The sequence below is a fragment of the Entelurus aequoreus genome, linkage group LG04, assembly GCF_033978785.1.
Source record: "Entelurus aequoreus isolate RoL-2023_Sb linkage group LG04, RoL_Eaeq_v1.1, whole genome shotgun sequence".
Classification (NCBI taxonomy): Eukaryota; Metazoa; Chordata; class Actinopteri; order Syngnathiformes; family Syngnathidae; genus Entelurus; species Entelurus aequoreus.
In genome coordinates, this window is record NC_084734.1 from 43945091 (window position 1) to 43953567 (window position 8477).

General features: G+C 39.2%; 1 protein-coding gene across 1 annotated transcript in view; it reads right to left on the minus strand.

Annotated features, from left to right (window-relative positions):
• LOC133648655 (kelch-like protein 29) overlaps positions 1 to 7052 on the minus strand; it is a 575830-nt gene extending 568778 nt beyond the window's left edge. Inside the window, exon 1 of the mRNA XM_062044945.1 lies at positions 6742 to 7052. The gene's annotated coding sequence lies outside the window, so the exon portion shown is untranslated. The remainder of the gene's footprint in view (positions 1 to 6741) is intronic.
• Positions 7053 to 8477: the final 1425 nt, after the last annotated feature.

An 8477-nucleotide genomic window follows, 5' to 3' on the forward strand; every position in this document is an offset into this window, starting at 1 on the left:
AACCCATCGGGTTCAATATGATGTCGGTCCACCTTTCGCAGCTATTACAGCTTCAACTCTTCTGTGAAGGCTGTCCACAAGGTTGCGGAGTGTGTTTATAGGAATTTTCCACCATTCTTCCACAAGCGCATTAGTGACGTCACACACTGATGTTGGTCGAGAAGGCTTGGCTCTCAGTCTCCGTTCTAATTCATCCCATAGGTGTTCTATCGGGTTCAGGTCAGGACTCTGTGCAGGCCAGTCAAGTTCATCCACACCAGACTCCGTCATCCATTTCTATATGAACCTTGCTTTGTGCACAGTCATGTTGGAAGAGGAAGGAGCCCGCTCCAAACTGTTCCCACACAGTTGGGAGCATGGAATTGTCCAAAATGTTTTGGTATCCTGGAGCATTCAAAGTTACTTTCACTGGAACTAAGGGGCCAAGCCCAACTCCTGAAAAACAACCCCACACCTTAATTTCTCCTCCACCAAATTTCACACTTGGCACAATGCAGTCCGAAATGTAGCGTTCTCCTGGCAACCTCCAAACCCAGAGTCGTCCATCACATTGCCAGATGGAAAAGCGTGATTCATCACTCCAGAGAACACGTCTCCACTGCTCTAGAGTCCAGTGGCGACATGCTTTACACCACTGCATCCCACGCTTTGCATTAGACTTGGTGATGTATGGCTTAGATGCAGCTACTCGGCCATGGAAACCCATTCCATGAAGCTCTCTGCGTACTGTACGAGGGCTAATTGGAAGGTCACACTGTGCAGAAAGTGGGCGACCTCTTTGCACTATGCGCTTCAGCATCCGCTGACCCCTCTGTGACAGTTTACGTGGCCTACCACATGGTGCCTGAGTTGCTGTTGTTCCCAAACTCTTCTATTTTCTTATAATAAAGCCGACAGTTGACTTTGGAATATTTAGGAGCGAGGAAATTTCCCGACTGGATCTGTTGCACAGGTGGCATCCTATGACAGTTCCACGCTGGAAATCACTGAGCTCCTGAGAGCGGCCCATTCCTTGGCCACTTCTTTAAATACATTTATAACATAAAAAAATAAATTTTTGTAAAATAAAATAAAAGATAAATAAATGCATATAAATATCCACAGTAAGGAAATAACACACTTCATAATATTAGTATATTGAAAATGAAAAGAATCATCAAAAATAAAATATAATATCTAAATATTTTGCAATAATTGTTCGTGGTTAATGTATTTTACAAAGTTTATCTTTATATTGTAAATATTTGTTCTGAATTTGAATAATTCTGACTGAAGCAGAATAGTGTGTGTACTTTCACACATTCAGTATTCCATTCATAACGTCCACCTGATGGAACAGCTAAAAAAAAAAAAAAAAAAGGTAAATCAAGGGGATTTTGAATATTTTGATATTTCTTTTTCTGTATTATAATTATATTTTATCTTGGGAGCACATTGAAGGAGTCACAGCATTTTTTAATTGATCTGACTGTAATGGGGCCCCACAGCATACAAAATAGAAAGGGATACATACAAATAAATAAATTGACTTGAAAAAATCTAATTTCAATTAAATAAATAATTTGTGATTATAATTGATATTATAAAAATATTTATTTTAAGGGTTTCCATTCAATTGAGTTCCATTCACATTAGCATTAGATTGTGTACCTAATGAAGTGGCCCGAAAAAACATTTAAATAATAATTTAACAAAATAAAAAATAAAGATGTGTGTTTCTATGGTGTACATCTATTGAAAGCAGCACTCTTGTGGCGGCAGCTGCATGTTAATATTTGTTGACATTTCTCGCTGATGCAAACACAAACACTGTAGTGAGTACACACACACAGTCACACACAGGAAAGAAAACAGCTCAGTGTTTTAGGAGGCTGGCGTCACACTGAGAGCCTGACTGGCGATCTGCGGCGCCTGCCTTGTTTCTCCGGGCTCTTTTCATTTTCATTCTTTAAACGACAGCACATAACCTGAGGCCAAACTGGCGGCATTGCACAACCTCCTCCATGAACACACGTTCTGCCTTTCATCTGCATGTCCTGCTCACGTTTTACACTCTGCTTCTTAATCGACTATGACAAACAACAGCAACAACAGCAATCAATGATGCTGTTTGTGCAATCAGCGTTGTGCGCTTTCATGAGAACGTGGCAGTAGCATGACTATTATCCTTACCTTGTTTCTTTAGTGCCCAGTTAACTACCGGGGTACCGTTCAAGACACAACATTAACATAAATCGTATCGTTCATAACACAACTTACAGCACGCAGTAAGCATAAGCAAGATTGTATTGTACTATTTTGGATTCTGGGCCAGCAGGGATACAGTGGATTTACCAATTACTCTAAAAAAAAAAAAAAGGCGAGGAATTATTTTGTGGGGTTTAGCTGTCAGAAGATTAGCAAGCATGCTACTTCCTGTTTGAAAAAATGACACATTAAAATGTGCCATATGTAGTAATGTGGCCAAAAATGGTACTGCAATTACAGTCAAAATTCTGTAGTCCCCTCCCACTCTCCATGACTGAGGTTGCCAGATACGACTCCTACACCAAGGAACTTCAAATGGCAATTGACGAGTCCTATGCTGTAGGTTTCTCTTGTTTATGCTTCTTGCAAGATGGTTTACTAAGTAATTATGCCACATTTTACTGATGTCGATTAGCCAAATGTATTTGTAAAGTTACGCAGCAATATTTTCGTCGGGAGTCAGGACAGACTGTTGACATTACCCTGCTAAAATGTCTAGTTTGACTGCAAGGACCACCATCGAAATAATTATATGTATAATAATATATATTATATAATCGCATAGGCCTACTTTGATGGCAAGCCAAGGCCAACAGTAAAATTACTGCCACATTTCGATCAGCATAACTCCATGTTGCATCTCTTTTAATGGAGAGTGCAATTCAATGAGACAACCCACGTTACGCATAAATCATATAGCCCTACTACCATGTCAATACACCAAGTAGAAAAGCATTACATGTAATGCATTATATTGTGCCAAGCAAATACCACGCCATATGTGTTTGATGCACATACAGTACCAGAAACCGCAATTAGCCGTGCGAATGTTGGAACGCATCTCCCCATCGTATAGGCATATTGAGAAAGAAAGAACTTACACTACCCATATCCACATAGGTTTTATTTGTCGAAAATATATGTTGCCCTGTCAGTTGGATGACACATCGACATACAGGCTAACAGGCATATATTTCCCCCGTTAGCCTGTATGTCGATGTGTCATTGACCGGGCTAGCATGCTAAGTATTACACTAGTGTGATGGTGCTTCGCTCCTTAGCATTCGTTGCAGGGACATACTAGCTTTGTTAGACAAGATCATAGACTGTATTGGACAATATAGTTTACATACAAAATGTCAATTTCCATTTATTACAAGTAATAAGAAAACGTAAATGCCTGATTTACCTATCAAGGAGGCATTTAGCATTATTGGTGTCAGATTAAATAATCTTCCCCGCCTTCAATCGTCTCCATCTTTCAAAAGCATCCCGATACAAATCCTTCTTTTGTTAATGACCTTGTCATGAATAAGTTTAGAATCGTAACAACACTTTTTAGATTTACTAAGGTCTGACATGTTTAGTAACTTTACCGGTGGCAGTAGCTCGACGAAGAGGGCGGTGCGTAACTGGCAACCTGGATGTGACACACTCAAGGACTTTTTAATTGGTCAAACGGTGGAGGGCGAGGCATCGAAATGAAAACAATAACAATATTTTGGGGCTGTAAATTTAATTTTGAAATAAGCATATCCCGGCAGAACTACCATTATCAGTTATAAAGGTATTCGAAAAGACCATGGTTTATTAAGGACTTTTGACATATCAGGGCTATTTAATGATGACTTCACATGAAATTATTTCATATGACCCCTTTAAATTTGGATTAAACAGACGGTACTCTACTATCTACAGAGGATCCGGAAAGTATTCACACCGCATGACTTTTTCCATATTTTGTTGTTATAGCCTTATTCAAAAATGAAATAAATTAATGTTCATCCTCAAAATTCTACACACGATAGCCCATAATGACATTGTGAAACACATTTTTGTCTAATTTTTTTGCTAATTTATAAAAAAAAAGTAACAAGAAATCCCATTTTATTTTTAATACAAATTTAAAAATTTAAAAAAAATTTAAAATTCACATTGTCATTATGGGGTATTGTATGTAGAATTATGAGGACAAACTGTTTTATTTTATTTTAGGCTGTAATATAAAATGTGGAAAAAGTGAAGCGCTGTGATACAGTGTACGTTCTGAAGCGGGGGGAAGCTTAAATAAAGACGCAAACGACAAAAAATTTAAATTACTTAAGTTAAAACAAGCTAAAAATGTGTGTAGTGCCGTATATCTGTTTGTCAATATATGTTTTAGCTAGCAGGCTACTTTGTGCTTCAAAGATTCTGACAAAACAAACTAGACTCTACTATGTGCATCTTGAGGCGGGGGGACGCTTTAATCAAGATGCAAAATAACAAACTCATCGAGCATATGTGGGAAAAAATATATATTTTGTATAGTAGAAATATCTATTAAGGATGGGGCTCCGCTATTTACATTCTAGGATGGGGTTGGGGGAGACTTTCATCATGAATGAAACACCAAAAATAAAAATAAATTATTCTACCAAAAAGCTTGTCCAATAAGGTAGACATGATTTTACGATTTGCATTCTGTGGCAGGGGGGATGCTTCCATCAGGAGTCAAACACCAAAAAAAAGATTAAAACAATTTTGTAAAGTGGAAAATTTTTGTTTGTCAATACGTATTGTTAGCTAGCAGTCTACTTTTTCATTGAAAATTATGTAAAAATGTCTGATTAGGCAGACAAGACTTTACCATTTTCATTCTGTGGCAGGAGGGACGTTCCGTCATGGGACAAACACCGAAAAAACAAGTGAAAAAATCATGCAGAAGAAGATTTGTGTATGCTAGCTCGCTATTTTTTGGTTCACAAGGAGCAACGTAAAAAAAACTTTTATGAATAGGACCTTACCGTTCCTCATTTTGCAGGGGAAAAGGTTTTATTGTAAATTCAACAACAACCAAAAATCGTCAAAAAACATATTTGTGTTTGTTAATCTTTATGTAAGCTAGCAGGCTAACGACGCAAGACAGGACTCCATTTGCATTTAGTGGCGGAGGTAACGCTTACAGTCTGACTAAAGCAACAGAAAGAGACAACAATTTAAGTATGTACAGTACGTTTTTTTAGTTATCTAGCAGGTTCCATTGTAACACAGACTGGGCAACTTCCTGGTTTTTGGAAAATGGCGTAAAATAATTAACTAAGCAGGAATACTTCTACCATGTGTGTTCTGAGACTGCAATGCTTCCAATCTTGAGTCAAGTGACAACAAGATTCCAAATAAACCAGCGTGGAAAACAATCGCCAGGCGCCATATTTGTGATTCCTTGTTGGTGAGTATTTTATAAAATTACCTAAAAACCATTCTGATCAAACAGATAAAAGTCTAATATAAGCATTCTTGAGTCAGGGGAAACAATTAATACATTCTAATTTAGAGTAAAATACTCATGTACTGTATTTGTGTTTGGCAAGTGTTAGCTCACTGGCTACTTCCTTCCTTACAAAAGATGTTCTTTTAGTCACACTTTACAACGTATTTGCATCAAAGTGTGTTGAATTCTTGCTTGGTTCGTGAGCTCGGTCTGTACAAAATGTTTGTAGCAAATGTATGTCATTTTTGCATAATGACGTTAAATAACTAATAAATAGTAAAAAGAATAACAAAGCCTGGAGCGGCCATATTGTTATTTGCAGAAAACAACAACATGGGGTCTTGGCTAATAGGATCAAAGTGTCTCCTGGTAGATTCCAAATGTGTCCAAAGCAGGTCCCTCGGTCAACATAAATCATGTCCAACGCAGACGGATGGATTATCGTCAGTGACGAGAAAGATACTGTATGTACAGTGTGTGGACAGGGGTGGCAGGCCTTTAGTGCTTGTAGGGAGACGTGCGTGTGTTTGTTGGGGGGGGGGGGGGGTGATAGGTTGATAAATCATGCTAAATATGGAGCTCAGATTATTATAATACCATCACTGCCAACAAAGTGACGCCTTGCGCTCGCTCTCTAAATTTAGACCGCATCATCAGGAAGTGGCAACACAAACACAACATGCTGCTGTTTTGTCCTACCAAATTAACAAATATTAATTTTTAGTGTGGAGAAATAACTATTTTTTATTATTGCCCTTGTTTGTATTGATCATACTGGAGGGTGTTTCTAATATTCTGACCAACTCCTTCATATCAGTGCCATACTGTACAACAACAATATTAAAAAATTGGTATTTTCTTAACAATAGCAGAACTTGTGAGACTTAATATTGTTTACATCTACTACATTACAGTAAAACATGCTAATACAATACTATGTAAATGCTTGGCTAAAACAATTTGCTGTACTTAATGTACATTCAAAGCAAATGCAACCAATAAAAGATTGCATTGAACTTTAATAAGTGATGCTTTAAAGTCGGGCTGTCACATTATCACATTAAAATAAACTAATAATAATAACATATATTAATTGAAGTATTTTGCTGTAAGCATAGCTAAGCACTTGAACAGTTTTAAAAATCTAAACCATGAATTCATTCATTGTTGTTTGTCAAGACAAGTGACCGGCCGCCGTCCAACCTGGTGGCCGACACACAAGCACCAAAAGGTGGGCTTACCTTCCGGGGCTGCTCGCTACCCTCTCCAACCACCACCACCTCCAACAACAGCAGCGTCCGTCCTTCCTTTACTCCGCTCCAACAATCTCCTTATCCGGTCAAGCTTTGATTCTGCTGGCGTTGCATTGTCCGGGGCTTGAGGCTCGCTGACAGGGTCACTAAAGGTGAGTTCGTCCGGGGGCTCGGCACTCTGCTCTGCGGGGCAGCGGCGGGGGGAGAGGGGACTGATGGGAGACTTGAGAGTGTCGCAGCTGCGCTGAGGAAGACTAGTGAACCTGGCCAGAATGTGCAAGAACACACGCCAGTCGCCTCCAGGCTCCTCCCACTTTTAGACGTCTCTGCTACAACACCGTTACGTCAGCACGACAGCGACTCCCTTAGGATGACTGTGGTAGTGCTACGACGCTGCTGAGGCTTTTGTGCTTTTTTTTCTTGGTTTTGGGACATTCATTCGTTCATTCATTAATTTTCTACCGTTTGTCCCTCTCAGAGTCGTGGGGGTTGCTGGAGCCTATCCCAGCTGCATTTGGGCGAAAGGCGGGGTACACCCTGGACAAGTCGCCACCTCATCACGGATAGACAGACAACATTCACACTCACATTCACACACTAGGGCCCATTTAGTGTTGCCAATCAACCTATCCGCAGGTGCATGTCTTTGGGGGTGGGAGGAACGGAGAGAACAAGCAAACTCCACACAGAACCCAGAACCTGCTTGCTGTGAGGCATGAGCACTAACCACCGCTGCCCATTTTGTAGCATATGTCTGTTTTTTCCAGAATAAATGTCTTGCTTCATTATTTTTAGAAAAATAAATGGCTTACTTTCTGGGGGGGGGAACATTGGGAAAAGTTGCATGTTATTGAGCAATATGGCATGCACTTACAGGAAACAAAAGGTGTACATTTTTAAGAAATACAAAAAAAAAAAAAATCAAGAACAAAGTTTGATCTGGGCAGTAAAAACACTTTTTTTTATTTTTGTCTCTGTGATGAGACTTGTGAAAAAGATAGCATTTTCAAAGAATTAAAAAAGTTGTCTTTTATTTATTTTTTTAATTCCAGATAATGGCTGTCTTGCGTTTCCAATTATTTCTACAACTGTGATTGAGTGATTGGAGCACATACTTGTTGGTCACAAAAAACATTCATGAAGTTTGGTTCTTTTATGAATTTATTATGGGTCTACTGAAAATGTGACCAAATCTGCAACATACAGCAATGTTAATATTTGGTTACATGTCCCTTGGCAAGTTTCACTGAAATAAGGCGCTTTTGGTAGCCATCCACAAGCTTCTGCTTGAATTTTCGATCACTCCTCTTGACAAAATTGCTGCAGTTCAGCTAAATGTGTTGGTTTTCTGACATGGACTTGTTTCTTCAGCATTGTCCACACGTTTAAGTCACGACTTTGGGAAGGCCATTCTAAAACCTTCATTCTAGCCTGATTTAGTCATTCCTTTACCACTTTTGACGTGTGTTTGGGGTCATTGTCCTGTTGGAACACCCAACTGCACACCAGACCCAACCTCTGGGCTGATGATTTTACATTGTCCTGAAGAATTTGGAGGTAATCCTCCTTTTTTATTGTCCCATTTACTCTCTGTAAAGCACCAGTTCCATTCATTGGCAGCAAAACAGGCCCAGAACATAATACTACCACCACCATGCTTGACGGTAGGATGGTGTTCTTGGGATTAAACGCCTCATCTTTTATCCTCCGAACATCCATCCATC